The following is a 26,132-nucleotide window of genomic DNA, read 5'->3' as shown; positions in this document are numbered from 1 at the left end:
TCCTGTCTTGACATATCAAGATTCCTGTCCTTTTCCTTATCTCTTCATTTCTACTTCTATCCTCTCTGGTCTTTCCCTCGATACCTCTTAGGAATTTTATCTCTGCTGCCTGTATTTTACTCTCCTCTCGTTTTGTTGTAGTCCACGATCCACCTGCATAGGATAGTGTGGGTTCATAATAGGTTGAATATAATAGTTTCTTACATTTCTTTGGGATAACTTCGCTCCAAAAAATACCCCTTACACTCTGGTAGAAGCTGTTTAGTTGTTCTATTCTTTTTCCAATTTCCTTGGTAATTTTTCCATCTTCCATAATCACACTTCCCTTGCACTTGAAACTTTTAACCACTTCCAGAATTTTACCATTCAGTTTTATCTTTCCTCTTCCTTCCTTCCTTCCTTCCTTCCTTCCTTCCTTCCTTCCCCTTGTCATCACTACTGTTTTACTTTTCTCTGTGCTTACCTTCATCCCAAATTTTTCTATCTCTTTATTCCATACATCTACTTGTTTTTACACTTCTGTTTCATCCTCACCCCATATCACTGTATCATCTGCAAACAACATGGCTTTTGTTCCCAGTCTTCCCAATCTCTGTTTAGTGTTCTTATGAATTTCATCCATGGCTGTGATGAATAATATGGGTGATAGTACACTTCCCTGTTGGAGACCAGTTTCATCTTTAAACCATTTTGGTTTTCCTGTACTAGTCTTCACAATACTAACACAATTTTTGTACACTGCTTTCATCATTTGCACTTCCACTCTGTTAACTTGTTTTTTTCTTAAGGTGTATCTTGTCTTAATGTCAATATTGTGACGAGTTGGTGGGGTAGTAGAATTAATTAACACTAGACTGGTAGCTTTTATACTAAGATTTATTATCTAAGCATTAAACTACGCAGGACTACACATCTTTCGTTCATAACACACACAGTTCATGCGCTCTCTCTTAGTTTCTCACTTGTTCTAACACTACAGACTGTTCTTACAAGGTAAACAGTTACGTCACGAAGTCACACGGTTACGCGTTCTCTCCTTCGCCTTCAGTCCACACTGTAGAACACTAGTCCGACAGTCACGTTCTTCACAGTACTGGTAGTCACGCACTGACGGAGCTCATGGCAGAACTACACCAACTCCGACCCAGGCAAGTCTCTCCTCTTATATATATGCGCCGGTCATTCCAGAACAGTCCGGATGCTGGTTGTATCCCGGAACCTTGCAAGATGGAAGACTCCAGATTAAACATCTCGTAATTTCCATAGTTCTCTGCTGTGCTAACCCGGACGGAAGAGAGAGGGCATCGGTCTAACACTTAAGTCTTGTTCGTGATTGGCATGGTGGAAGCGTAAGCGGGTGGACCGATACAGTGACGCACCTGGCCCGTAGCAAGCTGGTATGGTGGACGCTATAACCATTACTATATGCAGAAGTTAACACGATTCTCAAAATCATTTCCATGCTGCATGGGGAGAGGCATGATGCCTGTGCAATTGCATAGAACTAACGTGTGGATCTACAGCAACAGCAGCTTCTCCAGTCACTCGTTTGTTTCCAGGTGTTACACTTCAAGGTTCACAAATATTTCTCGAGATAATGATGTCTGTTGGGATATCATTCTGTGTACCGAGCACAAAAAATGAACAGCATTTTCAGCTCTGGTACATACCATCTACTTGTTGAACTATCATGAAGTAACTGACAAGTAAGTCACAGTGCAATCAGTGGACTACATTGACATTACTCTAGTTTTACTTTGTTTCATTTGTATTAATTATTAAAATCTTGTAGGAGCTACAAGCTTGGTTTGTCCACGCACAACACTCCATTAGCCTTAGCACACAAGTTAAGCTGTGCCTCGCAGGACAGGCGAAGAACTAAATAGTCGGATGTGCCTCTAACCTATTTGTTAAGTTTCTCCTAACATTGCCTTCTTTCAACTCTTGGCACAACCTGACATCCTTCTCGTGCATTTCAAATTTAAAAAACTCTGCCTGTTTATGGCCTTGCAAAGCAAGCAATTTGTACTAAACTTTTGAATTTGATACATGAAGAACTTGTCCAATAGCCAGACGTTCAATGAAACTTTTGTGTACTAGTGACACTTATAGCATCATTTTTAGCTTAATAGGCTGTGCAATTATCATCGATATAGAATTTTAATGTCCCCTTCAACATTTCTTTAAACATGTCATATGCATTGGGAATACAAATCATATTTTAATTTTTAATGACTTTCTAATATCCTTGTTATATTTTTAATTCATCTTTGTAAAATCAGCTGAAGATGTCCACAATAATGGACGAAACATGTCCTGAAAATTATTAATGTTGACTTGAAGAATACAAACAAAATATCAGTAGTGTAACAGTGGAGAGTCTCACATGTTCTCCCTGTTTGAAAACCCCTTCTATTTCAGAAGTACTTGGGTGAAAGTTTCAAGTAATTCACTGCTTTTGTCCTATCAGAAGGTATATTACTCACATTCCATGGTTAATCCTCAAACTCTGTAAAGCCATTTCATGTCCTTCTTCTCACTATATATTACCATTTCAGGTGTAAAATTTATCTATTCCTGCAGCTTTAAGAAACTAATTTATTTCCGATCATTTCCACTTCCTCAAACTTAATTTTATTGCCATCATTGTTCTGAACTACAAGAGAGAAATTCCTTTTTATGCTGAGGAAATCTTCAAAACGTTCCTTCCATTCATCCATATTTTGCGAGCTTCTACCATGAGTTTAACCTGATTCATCCAATACACTGCCCCTTCCATTTTTCATCTCTGTCTAAGATTCCTCACTGAAGTCCATAAAGGTTTCCCCGCGGCTTGATCGGGCCTTGCCAGGAAAATCTGAGGGGAAGGAGAAGGTGTTAGTCTTCCACATTGGTACCAACAACGTAAGGTAACCAGGAATTGGTACTAAAATAGTTGGAGATGTTTGGAATCTGGTTACAGCAGCATGGTGCAGGAGAGTTACTGACTGGAAGGAAACTGGGGATTTAAATGAGACTGTGGAATGGGTATGTGGAAAATTGGAAGTGAGATTTGTAGATCCTAATGGATGGCTACAAGATATGGATTTATGCTCGGATGGCCTTCACTTGAACTACAATGGTATATATAAGTTAGGGGCTTTGTTTAAAAGAGTTATAGGGATAAGGGATGGTTAGGGAGTGGTGATGCCGGTATTTGTAGTCATGATCATCACAAGAATTTGTAGTTTGTTTCCTATAAATTAATAACTGAAGTAGTCAACTATGTCGTACCGATGATGTTTACTATTTAAGTACTTGAAAGTAATAATTAAATAAATAGTACATAATGTGAAGAAGAAGGTCCATGAGACTTTTAAAAATTTACAACGTCAAAAAATTCATGAAGCCTTTAGCCAGATTACTCACCCTAAACTTTAAAATGTTTTACAACATAATAGCCTTCATTCACCATTTCAAGTCTGAACGACACTATTGAGATTTAGACATTCCGTGTTTAAAAGAATTCAAGAATTTTATTGTAATTAATCTAATCTAATTGAAAGTGTACAGCCAAGCTGGTATTTTATACTGTCTAATAACTGATCTTCAATTACTATATAATTTCTTGTAAATTAGTTTTTAAGATGATAATTAAGTACAAATAACTCATAAAGGTTCAAGTCAGGATCCTGAACTAACCTTGACACATTATTATGGCTGATGAAGCCTGGTAGATGGTCGAAACATGTATCAAATATAGAATTTATAAAAAGGACGAGGTCCTAATTATAAATGTATTTTATGAATTGAATAGGTGAACTTCCAAATAAACACTTGTATTTTGACATTTATTTTGAATTTCAATACGGGCATAAATGAGAATATTTACTTGTAAAATACCACTTATTGCAGGTTATAAACTTCATTTTCCTTGTCCGTATTGAAGATCTACTTGTGATACAATTCCTTTTGTCAATTGCCACCTTTTCAATACAATAAAAATATAGTACAAACTTACATATTTATTATGATGTTTATATGGTACATGTTTCGCTCCATTACGTGAGCATCATCAGCCAAACTATCATTAATCTAGGATTGTATAAGATCATAAAACAATTCTTTTGGTTCAAGATTGTTCCTATAAAACAGGAATCAACTCAACTAGCCAGATTTCAAAAGTTTTTTATTTTATTCTTATTTTTTAAACAATTTTAAAAGATGTTCACCAGATGAGTTTCGGCAATAAAATGTTAGACTGAAGAAGATTTTAGACAAAAAGTGTTAGCTTAAGACATAGTTTTATTGTTGTGTGACTTTTAAAATGTTATACGATTATCATTTAGTTTTATAGGAACAATCTTGAACCAAAAGAATTGTTTTATGATCTTATACAATCTTAGATTAATGATAGTTTGGCTGATGATGCTCACGAAAAGGAGCGAAAAATTTACCATATAAACATCATAATAAATATGTAAGTTTGTACTATATTTTTATTGTATTGAAAAGGTGGCAATTGACAAAACTAAAGGAATTGTATCAGATACCACTTAGTCGAGCAGCTAATCTTTTTTCTCCCAAGTCTTCCTAGCCCAAACTTTGCAAGATTTTTGTAACTCTACTCTTTTGTCAGAAATCACCCAGAACAAATCAAGCTGCTTTTCTTTTTCCAGTTCATGAATCAAGTAATCCTGGTGAGGGTCCCATATACTGGAACCATACTCTAGTTGGGGTCTTACGAACGACTTATATGCCCTCTCCTTTACATCCTTACTACAACCCCTAAACACCCTCATAACTATGTACAGAGATCTATACCCTTTATTTACAATCCCATTTTATGTGACTACCCCAATGAAGATCTTTCCTTATATTAACACCTAGATACTTACAACAATCCCCAATAGGAACTTTCACCCCCATCAATGTAGTCATTAAAACAGAGAGGACTTTTCCTATTTGTAAAACTCATAACCAAACTTTAACCTCATTTATCATCATACCATTGCCTGCTGTCCATCTCACAACATTATGGAGGTCATTTTGTAGTTGTTTGTAGTTGCTCACAATCTTGTAACTTATTTATTACTCTATACAGATTAATGTCATCCGCAAAAGGCTTTATCTCTGATTCCACTTCTTAACTCATATCATTTATATATAAGTGGTATCTTTAAAAGTAGGAAAGATCACAATATGAAGATAAAGTTGGAATTCAAGAGGACAAATTGGGGCAAATATTCATTTATAGGGAGATGTTCAATGAATTTCCAATTTCTTTGCAATCATTTAAGGAAAGGCTAGGAAAACAACAGATAGGGAATCTGCCACCTGGGCGACTGCCCTAAATGCAGATCAGTAGTGACTGACTGATGTGAAATATGACAGGAAATGTTATACAAGGTACAAAGCTAATACAACTTATGGTATAGAGGGTCAGGATGGGAGAAATAGGATACTAAAAGAACACAACGCAAAGTGTACATCAGATGTATAGATGTTATGGTAGATGGCCATTCATTTCTATAATTGCAATTTGACATGAGTAAAAGATAAGTTCTTAGCATAAGTATCTTAACAGTACACAAAGTGTAGACCACTCCCCCAACTCCTGCCAAGATGCCCGAGGAAAAGAATAATAGACTTAACCCTCTACTGCATACTGTTGCCTTTAAGCAACAAATAACTTTTCACCTGTACAAATGGACAAATATTATAGACAGAGGTAGTTTTACGGCACACCTTCAACTGTACAATCAATTAAACACATATCCCAGTGATGCCTTGTTATTTTTTACATAACATAAGTCAAAACAGCCCTACAACCAAAGGTCCACCCCGTCAACATCCACACGAACCAACCACTGTTTATTTTACGTGGGCCCTCCCCATCACATTACCACAGGCTTCAGGAGTACCTCTGGCTCAACCTCAAAGACATTACCGACCTACGGTTCTGCAAGTTGTACTTGCGCCTTGCAGTACGTACCCATGGCCGGTAGGTAGTAATGTTCGGTCTTTGAATGTTAAAAGCTTAGCGTAAAATCGTGAAAAATCGTATATATATTCAACTATGGCAATCCACATCACATATGAGTGTTAAGCTATTAGCCCCAGTTAAGAATTGCTGGTACATCTAATACACTGAACGTATGTTGAACATTAAAGCTTGAAATTTTCTTCACCAAACGAAAACGAAAAATACACTGACTGACAGAGCAAATGCCACACCAAGAAGGAGTGGTCAGAACTTTATGCCAATTGCAGGGTAGACTGACGTCACTGAGGTATGCTCATGATGTGAAATGCGCCGCTGTGCTGCGCACGTAGCGAACAATAAATGGGACACGGCGTTGGCGAATGGCCCACTTCGTACCGTGATTTCTCAGCCGACAGTCATTGTAGAACGTGTTGTCGTGTGCCACAGGACACGTGTATAGCTAAGAATGCCAGGCCGCCGTCAACGGAGGCATTTCCAGCAGACAGACGACTTTACGAAGGGTATGGTGATCGGGCTGAGAAGGGCAGGTTGGTCGCTTCATCAAATCGCAGCCGATACCCATAGGGATGTGTCCACGGTGCAGCGCCTGTGGCGAAGATGGCTGGCGCAGGGACATGTGGCACGTGCGAGGGGTCCAGGCGCAGCCCGAGTGACGTCACCACGCGAGGATCGGCGCATCCGCCGCCAAGCAGTGGCAGCCCCACACGCCACGTCAACCGCCATTCTTCAGCATGTGCAAGACACCCTGGCTGTTCCAATATCGACCAGAACAATTTCCCGTCGATTGGTTGAAGGAGGCCTGCACTCCCGGCGTCCGCTCAGAAGACTACCATTGACTCCACAGCATAGACGTGCACGCCTGGCATGGTGCCGGGCTAGAGCGACTTGGATGAGGGAATGGCGGAACGTCGTGTTCTCCGATGAGTCACGCTTCTGTTCTGTCAGTGATAGTCACCGCAGACGAGTGTGGCGTCGGCGTGGAGAAAGGTCAAATCCGGCAGTAACTGTGGAGCGCCCTACCGCTAGACAACGCGGCATCATGGTTTGGGGCGCTATTGCGTATGATTCCACGTCACCTCTAGTGCATATTCAAGGCACGTTAAATGCCCACCGCTACGTGCAGCATGTGCTGCGGCCGGTGGCACTCCCGTACCTTCAGGGGCTGCCCAATGCTCTGTTTCAGCAGGATAATGCCCGCCCACACACTGCTCGCATCTCCCAACAGGCTCTACGAGGTGTACAGATGCTTCCGTGGCCAGCATACTCTCCGGATCTCTCACCAATCGAACAAGTGTGGGATCTCGTTGGACGCCGTTTGCAAACTCTGCCCCAGCCTTGTACGGACGACCAACTGTGGCAAATGGTTGACAGAGAATGGAGAACCATCCCTCAAGACACCATCTGCACTCTTATTGACTCTGTACCTCGACGTGTTTCTGCGTGCATCGCCGCTCGCGGTGGTCCTACATCCTACTGAGTTGATGCCGTGCGCATTGTGTAACTTGCATATCGGTTTGAAATAAACATCAATTGTTCTTCCGTGCCGACTCTGTTTTTTCCCCAACTTTCATCCCTTTCGAACCACTCCTTCTTGGTGTTGCATTTGCTCTGTCAGTCAGTGTAATTCATGCAGTAGAGGGTTAAAATATTTTTAAAAAGACTCCATATCTCTTACCTCTAGGTAGCAACAGTGAAGTGATGGGCAGAAAAATATATCATGCCTTGACAAGGTCTTGTGTTCTTTGCAGTCTCGATTCCACCTGCCGAAATAGGCAGGGTGGCGAGAATATATAGTTGGAGAGATCATTCTAGAAAGTGTATTGTGACAAACAGCTGAGCTGGTGATGTATGATGTTAGCGCAGGAATCAGATGAGCATCAAATATAGTGATCACATGAATATTAGCAGGAGGGAGTGGAGGATTAAACCGTGGAAACATATGCAGAGTAGAGATGAAGAGGTAAGTTCACCAAAGTAAAGTCAGTGTGTATAGCACACTAAGTAGGATGGCTCAATATCCCCACACATGCAAAATAAAGATCAGAAGAACATTTTTGTAGCAGTGATGATGTGCTCCAGAGTCTTCAATGGTGCAAGTCCAGCGTATTTGACAAAGAGATGCACCAATGCAAAGTGTGGTGCTGGATCAGTGGCACCAACCAAGAAACAGCAGCATGTGGAAGTCATAGACAAAAGACTGAGGGATATAATAGAAACACAGTTAGAGGAAGAACAATACGGCTTTAAACCTAATAGATTAACAATAGACTTGATATTTACAGTGCGAACGATAATGGAAAAACATTTGGAAAGGAACAAGGAAATCGTCTTTGTATTTCTTCGGTTTAGAAAAAGCTTATGATACAGTTAAGAGAAAACATGTATGGGAATGCCTACTGAAAAGGAATGTACCAAAATCATTAACAAGATAAAAATGTTGTATCATGAGAGTAAAAGCAGCGTACAATTGGGGAGTTTTTGACTCTGAAACATTTTATACAAAAAAAGATCACAAGCAAAGAAGTGCGCTGTCACCATTATTCTTTATTATATTGATGGATGAAATCATAAAACGTGTAAAACAGAGTATCAGTAGTGATGAAGTGAATACTTTCATATTTGCAGATGATGTGGTGATTTGGGGAAAGGGAGAAAAGGAAGTACAAAGGAGACTGGACATTTGGAATGAAAAGCTGAAGGAGTTTGGAATGGTAATTAGTAAAAAGAAAACTGTAGTCAAGCACTCTGGAAAAGAGGAAAAGGGAAGCCAAGTGAACAAGACGGAGAATGGTTAGAGAATGTAGAACAGTTTACATATCTGGGTAGCATTATTAATGAAAGTAATTAAATCAACCCTGAAATTAATAACAGACTAAGTAAAAGTACAACATTTTATCATCAAGTCAGAAAGCTTTTATAGGATGGCAAAGTACCCAAGAGAATGAAATTAACATTATATAAACAGTATTTCAAACCAATTATGACATAAAAACTAGAAACACTGGTAACTAATAAGAGACAAGATAGTAAAAACCAAGCAGTAGAAATGAAATTTTTAAGAACATCGGTTAAAAAGACAAGAAGAGATAGAATCCAAAATATCAAAATCAGAGAAGAGCTAACTAAATATAGAACCATTCGTACAGAACATACAGAAAGCAAGACTGAGATGGTTCGTACATGTAAAAGGAATGGGAAAGGAATGAGTGATACAGATATTGATTCCTATGGGAAACCTGAAATATCTGTCCCGAATGAATCAATTTATAATACCAATATAAATGGTCCGTTATTGGACATTTATCAGCTAACTCATTCCCAGTTGCCAGCGTTTCGCCCCAGTGTGCCAAGTTGGGCTCTTCAGTTGATAAATAGCACACCCACCAAGATGCATGGCTATTGCATACCGGGGAGACCACTGCGTAGGCTATTTCGAGCTGCCAATGCACTCATTACTATTGCCATAGCAATAGACATGCATCTTGGTGGGTGTGCTATTTACCAAGTGAAGAGCCCAACTTGGCAGACTGGGGCGAAATGCTGGCAGCTGAGAATGATTTAGCTGGGAAATTTATAATGTCCAGTAAATGACCATTTATATTGGTATTATAAATTTACTCATTCGGAACAAAAATTTCAGGTTATCTATGGTAATCAATATCTGTATCATCTGATGGCCAGGCAGGCATCAATTTTTGGTAGTGAGACGGCTCTCTTATAGTGCATTGGCACTGCTGGTGGCAGCAAATAGCCTACACAGTGGCCTCCACGGTATGCACTAGCCATGCATCTTAATGGGTATGCTATTTACCAACTGAAGAGCCCAACTTGGCACACTGGGGCGAAACTCTGGCAACCGGGAATGAGTTAGCTGGAAAATTTACAATGTCCAATAACGGACCATTTATATTGGTAATAAAGGAATGGCTAGCAAGAAGGGAATTGGAAAGAGAAGTTAAAGGAAAGAGACCAGTTCAAAGACCGAGAAGAAGGTTGATGGATCAGATTTGGAAGGACATAAGAGAAGCTGGATTGGATGTGGTGGAAGTAATGGAGCGGAAAAAGTAGACAACAGAAAGGAGCGGCGGAGGCTTGTTAACAACACCCAGGCGATGAGTGGGACATTGATAATGATGATGATGATGATGATGATGATGGACCAATGCAGCCGTAAAAGCGCAATAATAATAAATAAATATAAAGTTCTCTGGAGATTTGTTAATGGTCTGTATCTGCAGAATATCCTTGTATTCATGATAGATATTCTGAATTCATCCCATCCCATGGATAAATAAATAAATAAATAATGAATAAATAATATTAATAATAATAACAACAATTTTTATTATTGTTGTTGTTGTTGTTGTTGCATTGTAGATTGTTTCTGTAATAGGATAACTACACTTAATTTTGTTCCATGATGAAGATGAGATCAGTGGAAGAACCAGTAGTATACAAGTCATCCATGAAGCTGTGTCAGATGTTGTTCAAGGATATCAAGGAAAAAGTAAGAATCCTAGTTATATTTCTCTATTATGGTATTATTAGGGCAAGTTATTCATGAGTAGATAGAAACTTATAGAAAGATAGATAAATAAATACATAATATTACCTGAAAATGATTTTTTGAAACAGTTAATGTTATAAACATGGGCATTAAGATTATCTTATGTAGGAAGTATCATGACCTAAAGGTGGATAGTATTGAATAGGTGAACAATAAATAATTTCCTATTATTATTGTTGTTAATAACAGTATTCAGTACGGATTAACCATGAGGCTAATGACGTGTAACATACCACTTAGACGAGCAGCTTGTGTTCTTTCTCCCAAGTCTTTCCAGCCCAAACTTTGCACACAAAAAATTTAACGATACTCCTTTGTGGGAAATCACCCAGAACAAATCGAGCTGCTTTAGTGTGGAATTTTTCCAGTTCTTGAATCAAGTAATCCTGGTGAAGGTCCCATACACTGTAACCATTTGTTTATCAGCCTTGACAAAGTTTTTTCTCATATATTAACAGACTAGACATCCCTGCATCCAAGAAATTGGATGGAAAGTTAGAGGAGTTTTTGAGACAGGTTTTGTTGCCAGTATGCAGGAAAAGCATCTTATGTTGAATTTTCAGGCCAGATTAGAAATGAGAGGGAAGTTTATCATCTATACACATGCTCCAGCAAAAGAAAAATATGAAGAAGATTCCTTGGATGAGTGTCCAGGCCGGGGGTATACAGAATCCAATGATAAACTTTGCTTCATCAAGGAACATGGTAGTGAAATGCTTTTAACCAGATTCAACACCGCCTTACAGATGCTAGACACATGTCTAATCAATATTTAGATAGACGCTTTCGTGGCTCGTGATTGTAGACATGATAATAAGCTTTTGGGTTTTGCTGCATCAGAAAACAAAGTTAACATAAGAAACTTCATTTTTTGTCCTATTGAACTGAGATTACAATGATTCCACTTTTTATAGGGTCCACCTATTCAGTACAATAATAATGTTGTCTAGATGTAATTATAACATTCTAAATTTTATTCAGGACTAGTTTCGACGCATTTTTGTGTCATCCTCAGCTGTATAAAGAGCTTGGAAAACAGGCAATTATATAAAACTTGTGATATATATTAACTTTTATATAAGATAAAAACCCTATGATGTCTACATTAAAACTACAACACATAATAAAACCTTTAAATTACAATGTTTACCTGTTCTTTCTTTCCCTACAAGTTGAAGACTTGCGAGTCAAATATACTGGATGTTGAATAACAATTCACAAGATGATTCATGTCCCTATAGACATACAGTACTGAGTTTAAGATATTTGGTTTACGATCCACAATAATAAAATAAAATAGCTTGTAAATTAAAACATTTTACATATTTATAATTTCTAGTTCTTAAACTGCGTTTCTCATGTCGAGCCATCTTAAAATAACCGTGAATATAAACAGCTGAATGAGATTTGAGTGTGGCGATATTCTTCTATACCTAATGCCTTTGGGGTGGAAACATATAAATAAATCCTTAAGATGTAAACAGGAACTGCATTTCCCAGTTCATATGTGGAACCGGTGAATAATAAAAAACCGCTAATAATAATTTGAAGTGGAAAGTTTTAAGACCCTACTCTATAATATAAGTGTTTATAAGACTCACCCCGAAATGGCCGTAGGCTGAACGTAATGTAATGAAGTGCAGTAAGCAATGAACAGATCCCTTCCACACGCCCTTCTTCTGCCTACCCCTACCACCCCTTCCTTGTCCCATCCAGATACGCAGACCTGACCCAGCTGTTCATTGCTTACTGCACCTCATTACATTACTTTCAGCCTACGGCCATTTTGGGGTGAGTCTTATAAACACTTATATTACTAGCAATTTGAATCTAGCAAAGAAGTCAACTAAGGATAATATGATGGCAAGTATAATTGGCGGTCATAAAAATTTTAGTGGAAAATGGAAGAGTATGTATAGGTATTTTAAGGCAGAAACAAGTTCCAAGAAGAACATTCTGGGAATCATTAATGGACAAGGGGAGTGTGTATGCTAGGATCTTCAAAAGGCAGAAGTATTCAGTCAGCAGTATGTAAATATTGTTGGATACAAGGATAATGTCCAGATAGAAGAGGTGACTAATGTTAAACAAATATTAAAATTTACCTATGACAACAATGATACTTACAGTAAGATACAAAAGTTGAAAACTAGGAAAGCAGCTGGAATTGATAAGGTTTTGGGAGAAATACTAAAAACAATGGGTTGGGAAATAGTACCATATCTCAAGTACTTATTTGATTATTGTTTGGTCGGAGGAGCTATACCAGATGAATGGAGAGTTGCTATAGTAGCGCCTGTATATAAAGGAAAGGGTGATAGACATAAAGCTGAAAATTACAGGCCAGTCAGTTTGACAAACATTGCATGTAAGCTTTGGGAAAGCATTCTATCTGATTATATTAGACATGTTTGTGAAATAAATAACTGGTTTGATATAAGGTAGTTTGGGTTTAGGAAAGGTTATTTTACTGAAGCTTAACTTGTAGGATTCCAGCAAGATATAGCAGATATCCTGAATTCAGGAGGTCAAATGGAATGTATCGCAATCGACCTACCTAGGGCATTTTATAGGGTAGATCATGGGAGACTACTGGTAAAAATGAGTGCAATTGGACTTGACAAAAGAGTGGCTGAATGGGTAGCTAGTTTTCTAAAAAATAGAGCTCAGAGAATTAGAGTAGGCGAAGCTTTATCAGTCCTTGTAATAATTAAGAAGGGTTTTCCTCAAGGCAGTATTATTTTTTTGCTAGTTGCTGTATGTCACACCGACACAGATAGGTCTTATTGTGACTATGGGACAGGAAAGGCCTAGGAGTTGGAAGGAAGCAGATGTGGCCTTAATTAATGTACAGCCCCAGTATTTGCCTGGTGTGAAAATGGGATACCATGGAAAACCATCTTCAGGGTTGCCAACAGTGGGGTTCGAACCCACTATCTCCTGGATATGAGCTCACAGCTACACACTCCTAACCGCACGGCTAACTCACCCGGTGGCAGTATTACTGGACCTTTAAGTTCTCTTATGTGTAACGGAGTGGAATCTGAGATAAGGATTTTCGCAGACGATGTTGTACTGTTTAGAGTAACAAATAAGTTACAAGATTGTGATCAACTGCAATATCACCTTGATAATGTTGTGAGATGGGCAGTAGGCAATGGTATGATGATGAAAGGGGTTAAAAGTCAGGTTGTGAGTTTCACATATAGGAAAACTCCTCTCAGTTTTAACTACTGCCTTGATGGGGTGAAAGTTCCTTTTGGGGATCATTGTAAGCACGCAGGTGTTAATATAAGGAAAGATCTACATTTTGGTAATCACATATATATGATTGAATATAGTGTACAGATCTCTGCACATGGTTATGAGGGTGTTTAGGGGTTGTAGTAAGGATGTAAAGGAGAAGGCATATAAGTCTCCGGTAAGACCCCAACTAGAGTATGGGGCCAGTGTATGGGACCCTCACCAGGATTACCTGATTCAAGAACTGGAAACAATCCAAAGAAAAGCAGCTCGATTTGTTCTGGGTAATTTCTAACAAAAGAGCAGCATTAAAAAAATGTTGCAAAGTTTGGTCTGGGAAGACTTGGGAGAAAGGAGACGAGCTACTTGACTAAGTAGTATATTACATGTTACAAATCTCATGTTAGGGTCCGTATTGAAATATACATAAAATCAAAAAAATAATACTACATTACAAATTCCACCTGTTCAATACATAAGAGTTTATTTAAATTTCAAAATAGTTCTTAACATATTAGATTTAGGGACATATTTCACCCATAATGAGGGCATCAACATCCTAAATATCTCATATCTGAAAGAAAGATCCTGATTCTTCTTATAAGTAATTTTTAATGAAGGTCTAAAATATAAATAAGAGGATACTGTTTTAGATACAAATGTGTATAAAATGACTAACAAGTAGAATATAGTACTTATAAGTACTCTTATGACAAAGTCTTACAACCAATCCTGGCAGTAAACAGTGATTTAGATTTTTCTCAGAGTGATGAAATGTTCGGTAATAATATGTGTATGAAGCGCAATGGATTTTTTCATGGAAGTAATGCTAGTCTTAATAGTCTTAATGATTCTTATGAGTGCGTATTTAAGAATACGTTTGGTAGCGAAGTGTCGGATCCAGTAGACGATCTCGTTTCCGATAACCTCACTTTGAACTTCTTGCATTTGAGGTTTAGAATAAGAGATCTGGAACTTGAACTCTCATCCAAAGATGAAATAATTAAAATGTTATCAACAGATCTAGAAAATGCTCTGCTGGAATTGAAGAACTTTAAACAAAATAATGTTGGAATGTCGAGACAATACGAAAATGGTTTTAAAGAGGTTAAGTCGAAGAGTGTTAGGCCTGACCGGAAATATGTTGCATTTAAAGATTCTGTAAATAATAATTTAGTGACACAAAAGAGTTTTCAAGTGTTAGAATCTAATGATCATGAGGCAAACATAGAACATGACTCAGCTGAAGTGTCGAAAAGACAAAAAAAATCCTGTCGGTGACCGGTACATAAACAAGCCCGTACAGTAATAGTGGGGGACTCCAGGCATACGAGTGGGTCAACTTACAGAACATATAAACAGTCACAGTAATAAAGAAAATCCCGAAGCCCTGATAGTTCATTTTGGCACAAATGACCTTCATAATTTCTCAACACCTAGTGACATAATGGCCAAAATTGATAAGCTTATTACTGCGATAAAAAGGAAATTTCCAGCGGCAAAACTTTGTCTCAGTGGCATTTTATATTGGCATGATGTTGATTATCGCTATATAGATGATGTCAACTCCACTCTTGACTGGTTATGCTGTAATGGAGATGTCCTTTTTGTCGATGCTAATAGTTGGCTTAGAGGTAGTGATTTTAGAAAAGATAGAAAAGGAACCTCTAAGTTTGGTAAACTTCTCAATAGAATATCTAGTAGAATGCTCTCGGGAAACTAATTAAGAAAGTGAGGGGGGATGCTAATCCTAATGGCAAAAACTTTAATGATACAGAAAATGATTTAGAAAGTATAACTTTTATCAGGAATATAATACAATACTAAGAAAGCACCAAACACATCAATAAAAAGGTGATGTGGAACTCGGACTCGAAATGTATTCAATTTTCAGATGTGATAGGTCCTCTTTAACGAGTAGGAAGGCATCCCATGGGGGGTTAATGATCTGCATTAGCAAGAGGTTTAAACCTACTCTGATACCGTGCGGTAACACAGTTGAACAGTTGTTTGTGTCCCTGACTTTTAACACCACAAAATTAATCATTGGTGCTGTATACATTCCACCAAAGTCTCCTGTCCAAAAATATTTCGAACATTGCAGTGCTGTTGAAAAAATTATGTCAAATCTCAACGACCATTTATTGCTCATTGTCGATGACTACAATCTACCACATCTTAATTGGATAGTAAATGAAGAAACATCTTCTGGCCTTATGTCAGTAGGTAACCACACTATGCAGTCCAGTTTAGTTATAGACACTTTTTCTTATCTCTGTTTAAATCAGTTTAATGCTATCCCAAATTTTCTGAATCACTTTCTTGATTTGGTTTTCAGTAACTCCAGCTCCATTGAAGTAAAATCTAGTAATGAAAGCATTGTTCCCCTCAATAGACACCACCCAGCATTAGAGATTTCTTTACCTATAAATGAGCTATACAATTCCGTGCCTGCTGTTAGGTTTTATTTTGATTTTTTAAATGGTGACTATAATGGACTAAATTATTATCTGTCACAGTTCAGCTGGAAGGTAATGTTTCAAAATGTATCAATTGATAAAGCAGTAGAAACCTTCTATTCAGTACTACATTATGGCATGGAACTTTACATCCCTATACGGAATTTTAAGACTCCCAAATTCCCAAAGTGGTTTAATCATAAATTCAAGTCACTGATTATTGATAAGAAGAAATCACATAAGCGATACAAAATATCAGGTCTCAATAGTGATTATCAGCATTTCTTGAAATCTGTATATATAAAATAAGAGTTTTGTCTGTACATTGCTCAGAATTTGAAAAGAATGATATTTCTGTATCGACCATGTCCGCTTTAACAAAGAAATGAACTGTTTACTTTTCCGTAATTTGTGTCTGTCTGCCTGTATGTATGTATGTACACGCATCACTAGAAAATGGCTAGAGAGAATTTAATGAAAATCAGTATGCAAGGTCGGATAATAAGTCGCTACAATCTAGGTCATAAATAATTTTATTCACACTGAATGAAATGGTAGTTTAGGAGAAGGCCTAAAATTTAATTTTCAAATATTTATGTTATTAGTGGTCCTATCTTAATAAAAATTGGTATGCAAAGTCGGGGAATAAGTCCCTACAATCTACGCTATAAATAATTTTATTCACACTGAGTGAAATGGTAGTTTAGAGGAAGGCCTAAAACTTAATTCTTAATTATTAGTGGTCCTATCTCATTGAAAATTGGTATGCAAAGTCGGAGAATGAGCCACTACAATCTAGGCTATAAATAATTTAATTCACCCTGGGTGAAATGATAATTTAGTGGAAGGCCTAAAATTTAATTCTTAAATATTTATATTATTAGTGTTCATATCGATAAGTACCACATAACCAAAGTTATATAGAATTATATTTCCGACCATTTATGTCTTATACATTTTTACCGTACCGGCCATGATAACACAGATATTAATGAATTTGTGATTTTGTTGCTAAGTCCATATCAATGCCGAGCCACGAGAACTGGGTTAACAGAATTTAATGAAAATCGGTATATAGAGTCAGGGAATAAGAAACTACAGTCTAAACTATAAACAATTTTATTCACCCTGGATGAAATTGTAGTTTAGGGGAAGGCGCCTAAAATGTAATTTTTCAATACCTATGTCATTGGTCCTGTCGAAATATACTACATAACAAAAGTTATAGAGAATACAATTTCCGGTCATTTATGTTTTATTTAGTTTTACTGTACCGACTATGGTAAGAGAAGTATTTCAAAGTCGGAAGCAAACTAAATGTGAAGGCCTACAATATCGAAAGCGCATAACATTATCAACAGTAACATTACATTGGCCATTGTTTGTTGTGATATTGTTTCTCCCTTAAGCTGCCTCTTAACTCCGATAGATGGGATTACTGCTGCGTACCGAGTATAATAGCCTGAATGAATATTGGCGAAAAATAGCTGGGTCGTTAGAAAACTTTCTTTAGCATGCCATTCCTTTGGTTCTGATATTGCTGGTACGTAACACACTGGTTCATCATAGTATTCCAGCTATTTGATCCCTACTTTGATGCGCTGTTTCGAATGAGCAGTGGGCATACTTAAGTTAGAGGCTCACTTAGTAAAGTAGTAGTATGGCCTGGTCTAGAATAACAATTAGGGCTATTGCAAATCATAGCACCACACTTCACTAAATAACTCAAAATTCAACCCTGAAAAGAGCCGTTTCTTAGGGAAAGTTTCTTCCCCTTCAATATTATTAAATTCCACATTCATTTTATTCCAAATTAGCAGTGAAGAGGGGGTTTCCCTCTCTGGCTTGGAGGAAAAATTTGCCTCGAAGTCAGATAAAATTTTCCATCGCCAGTGTAGTCAATTGATACTTTCCGACTCATCGGGGTGCTCCTAGGAAACAGATTAGTAAAAGGGCATTGTTTTCGCCCTGGGAGTCATCTCTATTCGACCCCCCCCGCCGAAAATGGACGAAGAAGGTTTATGTCTCACGGCTTGGTCACTCCAGCTCTGGAAATTTGGACTGTTAGATCGGCAGCATAGTACTGTTCTTTAAAAGTGAAAAAATTTGTGGTTTTTCATTTGATCGAGTATTTCATATGGAAGCTTTGCTTTAAACCGCGCCATTCCTACTGACACCATTGTAATGTATGCCCATTTCAGCTGGGAAAACCACTAAGAGAGTCTTTCTGAGGATGTAAAAATTCAGGTGGAGTGTGTCTACCATTATAATGAAAGCTCCCCAACCTGATTGTTACTGATGGTATGCAAGCGGGTCTACCATTATAGTGAAAATTCTTTAACTCAATCTTCATATGAGAAAATATGTCGCATTTCTAGGGTAATGTTAAGAGCTATGCAATTCATACAATCTTGCTCACAACATGTACACTACCTAACCTAGAATTCTAATGTAGAATTCCGTAGTGAAGCATGGGTACATCAGCTGGTTAAGAAATAAATGTAAGTTTGAATCTAAATCTTGCTGTACAATGTATGTCTCGAACTGTGAACGAAGTATTACTTCCAGTCCACAGAAATTCTGGCAGTATCTAAATTCTAAAAGGTCATGTGATACTATTCCTTCAACAATACATCTTAATGAAGTTACAGCAGATACTTTAGAAAATATTGTCATTCTTTTTACTAACCACTTTTCATCTGTTATTATCAGAACAGTAGTAGTATGTCATATGATTATCCTTTCTCTGTCAATCTATCAATTATAAACATTAGTAAGGCAGAAATTTACAACAAACTGATATCTCTGGAATTAAAGAAAACTGTGGGACCTGATTGTGTTTCAACTTACCTGCTCAAGTACTGCTCATTTATTTTATTATTAATCGATACGGCCACCTGTGGGCCACGTTTACACAATCTTCCTTCTGTCACGCAGACTGATACCCTTCTCTTTACACTCTCGCCAAAGATTCTTGAGTCTTTGACTTCTTCTTGCTCGTTCTTCCACCGAGATGTTCCGTGCCTTCGCATGTTGCTCTTCAGACGCATCCCTCAATCCCGCAACCTTCTTCCTAAATGATGTCCTTTCTTTTATATCCTCCTCCTTGATACCTATTTCTGCCAAGTCATTGTGCACATGTGTAAGCCATCCCGGTTGTTTTTTCCACCTTTCCTGCAGAAGAAGTATTCTGTTGGTCAATCTCTCAGGGTTCATTCTTTTGATATGTCCATAAAACGTCAGTCTCCTTTTTCTCATCACAGTCGTGATTCTTTCTACTGTCTTGTAGAGCTCCAAATTCGATCTTAACCGGAATGTGTTTGGGTCACTCGTCGACTTTCTAGGGCCTAAGATTTTTTGCAAGAATCTTCTTTCTCTTTTTTCAAGGACTGGGTCAGCCATCCTCGTCAAGGTTTCTGCTCCATAAAGGCACTCTGTTCTAACCACTGTGCAGTAATGTTTTAACTTGGCCTGAATTGAGAGAGACTTGGACTTATAGGTGTCATGACATAGTCTGAATGCCAGCTCCATCCTTCTCACCCTCTCCTTTAATCCCTCCTTTTCATCTCCATTGGGGGTGAGTATTTCTCCCAGGTATTTAAATTTTTGCACACGCTGGATATCCCCATACAATGTAACAAGTCTGTCCGTGTCGCCTTTTTTTATAGAATCCATGAATGCTGTTTTCTCGAAAGAGATTCTTAACCCTGTTTTGACTGCAACATTTTGTAGTTCTTCGACTTGTTTCTTGGCTGTTTGACGGTTGTCTGTAATAAGAACGACATCGTCTGCGAAGGCAAGGCAATCCAACATCATCGCATTTTTTCCACAACCTATCTTTACCCCATTCTTCATTCCATTTTCAGTCATTCTCAGCCTCCATTCCCTAATAACTTTTTCTAAAATGCAATTAAAGAGTAGTGGAGAAAGGCTGTCTCCTTGCCTCAAACCCGTTTTTATCTCAAATGGATTTGAGAGTTCGCCCATAAATTTGACTTGAGAAAAAGTGTTTGTAAGAGATTGCCGAATTATGGCCAGAGATTTCTCATCCACTCCAAACTCCTGCAGAACGTTCATGAGCACTCCATGATCTATGGAATCATATGCCTTTTTGAAATCAACGAAGGTTATGATTGTCCTCTTCTGATTTCTCATAGATCTTATTTTTATAAGTGATTTTAGAATATAAATCTGCTCAGCACATGAACGCCCTTTCCTGAACCCTGCCTGGTATTCACCAATTTGTTTATCTAGATGTGTTTCAAGCCTCCGCTGCAATGCTTTGGATAGAATTTTGTATGCTATAGGAAGAAGAGAGATACCTCTGTAGTTGTTGATGTTAGTTTGGTCCCCTTTTTTGTGTAAAGGATGAATTAGTGCATTTTTCCAATCACTTGGTATTTCTTCTTTTTCCCAAATAAAAGCGAATAATTCCTCTAGTTTTTCCACTATATTTTCACCTGCAAATTTGAATAACTCTGCAGTAATTGAATCTTTCCCAGGAGCTTTGTTGTTTTTTAGTTGCTTAATGATGTCCCTAATTTCTTCCTTATTTGGTGGTAATGAATCCTTCAACTTGAATTGAGGCTCTCCAAATAGCAATCCATCTTCGGGAGGTTCACAGTTCAGAAGATTCTGGAAATAGTTGGCCAGATACTCGCAGTTCTTCTTGTCACCAATAATGAGTTTCCCTTGTTCACTTTTAAAACATAGATTACCAGGGGAGAATTTTTTGATTTTGTTTTTAAACCTTCTATAGAAATCTCTTGTGTTGTTTCTCTTGAAATCTTCTTCTATGTTGTGCAGCTGTTCTTTCTCGTACTTTCTTTTCGTATTCCGAAGAATTTTTGCTGTGTGTTTCTGTTGTTACTTGAAGTCTTCGAAATTCTTGTGATTAGTACACCATTTATTCCACGCTTTAGACCTTTCCCGTAAGGCTACTTCACAATCGTCATTCCACCATGGATGTTTCTTCTTTTTGGCGATCATTATAGTCTTTTCAGCTGCTTCTTGTATCCTCCTTGCCATTTCGTCCCAATTCGAAGATTCCAAGACCTCAAGCTCTCGTTTATAGTTCTCAACAATCTCTTGGTTTATCTTGAGTTCATCAGTTCGATATTTCTTGATTTTGGGTGAAGGTCTCATGAAGGACTTTGGAATAAATCTTATCTTGACTCTAACAAGGTAATGGTCAGAATCTATGTTTGCACCTTTTTGCACTTTAACGTTCAAAATCTCTGCAGGGTTCGATGTGGCTACATGGTCTATTTGGAACTCCCCTAACATGGGATTTGGTGAACGCCATGTCATTAATTTCTTCCTTTCTTTCTTGAATTGGGTGGACATTAACTTGAGGTTGAATGCTTCACACACTTCAATAAGCCTTTCCCCATTTCTATTGGTTCTTATATGCCCAGGATAACTGCCAACTATTTTTCTGTATTTTCTTTCCTTGCCAACTTGAGCATTAAAATCACCCATTAATATTTTAATCATATGTTCCGGAGTTTCCAACAACTCTTTTTCCAGGAGAGACCAGAATTCTTCAACTTTATCTGGATTTTTCTTGTTGTCCTCATTAATAGGTGCATGCACATTGAAGATAGCATATGATTTCTTTCCACTCTTCAAGGTTAAGATGGAAAGCCTAGGGGAAGGTGATCGAAAATCAATGATTGCATCTATAATTGAATTGTGAACAAAAAATGCTGTTCCTAGAATTGAAGGTGATTTTCTTTTATTACCCATTTTATATTCCCTGATCGCTGGTTGACCCTTTATTATCTTGTACTTGCCCATCATAGATACTTCATTAGATGAGAATCTTGTTTCCTGTACAGCGAGTAGCTTGATCTGATATCTCTCCAGTTCTTTGATAAGTTCCATCTGTTTACCGACTCTTAGGAGGGTATTGACATTCACTGTACCAAAGAAGTATTTTTTCTTGGTCCTGATCTTGCGGGGTGAGGGATCCTCCGACTGATCCCAACATGATGGTGCAGGGCCCCCAGAATCCAATGCCCTGTTTAGACCAGACTCTAACTGGCCCCGGATTTTACCGGCTGGGGTAGTTTCCGATGTGCGTTGTACCATCATGGTAGATTGTGTGAATCATTTCACATGAGGGTGGAACCCGTAGGTCCCACAACAATTAGAACCAGATTGGTAAGACCTGGAGCATGCTTAAACAGCCGACCCTGACCTGGATACAGACGCTGACCACAACACCGCCCGCTGCGGGATCAGACATGTATGGATTTACATTTCAAAGATAGTTCTTCCACCTTCTTCACCGTTGGGATCCAAATTCCTCATTCGCTGCTGAAGCTGTTGACTATCTTCGTGAATGCTTTTTATTACTATCCCAAAAAGCAAGGATGCCTCTTCCGCCAGTTCCGCCGTACCAATGATCTTCATCTCCGCCTTCACTGCCGTTGAGGTCTTCACCCGTAACCCTGAGCTGGGACCCTTACCAGATGATACACACCGGGTCAGTGTGCTCTGGGACTCACATAGGCAGGGGCGCCACTCCCTGGGTAGGGCTGCCTCCGAAGAGGGTCCCTACCTGCTACCTGCTCATTTATTTTATGTGAAGCACTCTTTTATCTGTTCAACTTATCATTAAACCAAGGCGTTTTTTCAGTGGAATGGAAGAAAGGATTTGTTAGTCCAGTTTTCAAAAATGGTGATAAAACTGATAATAAAACAATATAGACCCGTTATAATTTCTTCTCATATTTCCAAAATTTTGGACTCAATAATTCTTGACAAAATCACACCTCTCTTTAGAAACATCTTTGATGAGTAACATGGATTCTTTTCAGGACGGTCAAACCGTAGCAATATTCTTTTTTTCTATCAGTTCCTCTTGGATGCAATAGAGAACCACTCCCATATAAGAAGCATTTCAAAGGGAAATAATACCCTTGGTACCCAGGACAGAGGTGGGGAATGTTGAAGAGAAATGGAAAAGATTTGAGGAAGCACTGGTTGGATGTGCAGAAAAGGTGTGTGGTAGAACATCAGGAAATGTGAAAGACAAAGAAACACACTGGTGGAATGATAGGGTAAAGATTAAAGTGAAGGAAAAGAAAATAGCATGGAAAGCATGGAAAACATCTAAGACTGAATAAAGTAGAAGAGAATATGTGGAGGCAAAGAATTTGGCCAAGAAAGTAATGGAGGGAGAAAAGAGGAAAAGCTGGGCCTTGTTCACACAGAAATTGAGAGATGATACGCAGGGCAGCAAGAAATTACTGTATGGTATCTTAAGAAACAAAAAGAGAGATCAAGTAAACACCAGATTTGTGAAGGATGAAGGTGGCATAATTTTAACAAAGCCATAAGAAATAAGAAATAGATGGAGAGAGTATTTTCAGAAGTTGCTGAACATAAGAACAGATGATGGTCATTCAATGGATGACCAGGAAAGTCAATTAGTTGATCAAGAAATGGATAAAGAAATTACAACGAATAAAATTGAAATGGCAGTAAGAAAGATGAAGAATGGAAAAACTGCTGGAATAGATGAAATTTCAGTGGAAATGATAAAGGCAGCTGGAGCTGTAGGCCTGCAGTGGACATATCGGGTTCTGAGGAATGTCTGGGAGAATAAGGAGGTCCCTGAGGATTGGCAAAAAGGAATAATCATCCCAATTTTCAAGAAAGGTGATAAGAAAGTTTTAAGAACTACAGGGGAACTACTCTAATGTCCCATGTTGCTAAGATAATGGAAAGGATACTGGAAAGTAGAATAAGGTTGAGGGTTGAGAATCAGATCCAGGAAAATCAGTTTGGTTTCAGAAGTGGAAGGTCAACAATAGAGCCCATTTTCATTATGAGACAACTAATGGAAAAGCATTGGGAGTTCGGGAATGATATGGTGATGACATTCATTGACATTGAAAAGGTATATGACAGTGTCCCCAGGATGAAAGTTTGGGACAGTTTGGTGCAAAAAGGAATCGGACAGGGAATAATAAAAATGATCATGGCAGTATACAAGGAATGTTGTAGTTGTGTGCAAACAAAAAATGGTAGAACAAGTTGGTTCAAAATAACTAGTGGGCTGAGACAGGGAAGTGTTCTATCACCAATCCTGTTTACAATAGTAATGGATGACATCATGAGAACAGCAAAAGCAGCATAAGGAGGAAGAGAAATGAACATGATGTTATTTGCAGATGATATTGTGATTTGGGGAGAAGACGACAGGATGGTTCAAGAACAGTTGAATGTGGTGAATGGGAAGATCGAAGAATGTGGATTGAAAATAAGTGTAGAAAAGAGTAAAACTCTTGTTATGACTAGAGGGGAGAAAGAAGGGAAAGGTCAGATTAGACTTGCAGACAAGCCCCTGGAAGTAGTGGAGACGTTTAAATACCTGGGGAGTAAATTAATGGAGAATGCTCGACTGAATGGTGAGATCAATAAAAGGATTCAAGCTGGAAGTTGTTTCTATCATAGTGTCAGAAACATGTTACGGGACAAAGATGTGCCAACGGAAGCAAAGGATACTATGTACAAGATGTATTACGTACCCATAACAACTTACGGAGCAGAAACTTGGACAATGACAAAGAAGGATGAGAGTCGAATACAGGCGGCCGAAATGAAATTCTTGAGGAGTATGATACACAAGAGGAGTAGAGACAAAATAAGGAATGAGAAAATCCAGGAAGAAATTGGAGTGGAAAAAATGAATGATAGAATAGAGAAGAGCCAACTAAGATGTATTGGACACATAAAGCAAATGAGCGACCCAAAAAAGGTGATGGAAATGCAAATCCAAGGAAGGAGAGGCCGTGGACGACCACGATTGAGATGGAAGGATACCATCCAATGCAGCATTATAGAAAGAAACCTGGACTGGGTCAGTGTTGGAAGAGGAGTGGTGGAAAGACCGGGAAAAAAAAGGAGAGGAACGATATTTGCCCCTACCCGGCTACAGCTGGATAAAGGGAAATGATGATGATGATAATAATAATAATAATAATAATAATAATAATAATAATAATAATAATAATAATAATAATAATAATAATACTTTATTAACGGAAATACCATTTTACATAACAGTAGAGAAGTATAGAAAAAACACAGTAAAAAGAAAGTTCAATGGAGTATAAGTAGAAAAAATATGTACAGATATATACACAGGATATATTACAAGTAAGCACAGGAAAGTAATACAAAACAGTAAAAAGAAAGTTCAATGGAGTATAAGTAGAACATATGTACAGATATATACACAGGTTATATTACAAGTAAGCACAGGAAAGTAATAGTCAATTCTGGAGATTATGTAAATGAGTTCTAAATTTTGACAATGAGCAGTTAAATATATCAATATCCACTTTGTTTAGAGATCTTGACATTTGTTCAATTGGCCCGTTGAATGCATAGTTAGTTCTATGCCAATTTGTAGACAATGTATTCTTGAACCTTGTGCATCTGTCTGGTACATGTACGTTAATTTTTGCAAGGAGTTGTGGACAATTCACCAAGGAATGAAGCAATTTAAAAATGAAGAGTGTATCCAGTAATTCACGGCGTTGTGACAGGCTTAGCAGATTTAAGCACTGTTGTAGGGATGTATAATCAACATTACCATATGAGAATCCTTCTCTAAAAGAATATAGATGAAGAAATTTATGTTGTACTGAATCTAATCTATGGATAGAGGTCTGATGAGAAGGGTTCCAAACAGGTGTACAGTATTCTAGTATAGGGCGTACCATAGATACATATAGCAATCGATAGGTAGCTAAGTTTGAAAATTCCCTAGAATATCTAGTAATGCAACCCAATCTTTGAAATGCTTTCTTACAAATATTTTCAATATGTTCATTAAATGATAGGTTATAACTGAATAAAA

The sequence above is a fragment of the Anabrus simplex genome, chromosome 5 (genome assembly GCF_040414725.1).
Source record: "Anabrus simplex isolate iqAnaSimp1 chromosome 5, ASM4041472v1, whole genome shotgun sequence".
Taxonomy (NCBI): Eukaryota; Metazoa; Arthropoda; class Insecta; order Orthoptera; family Tettigoniidae; genus Anabrus; species Anabrus simplex.
Note: the sequence above shows the minus strand (reverse complement) of the source record.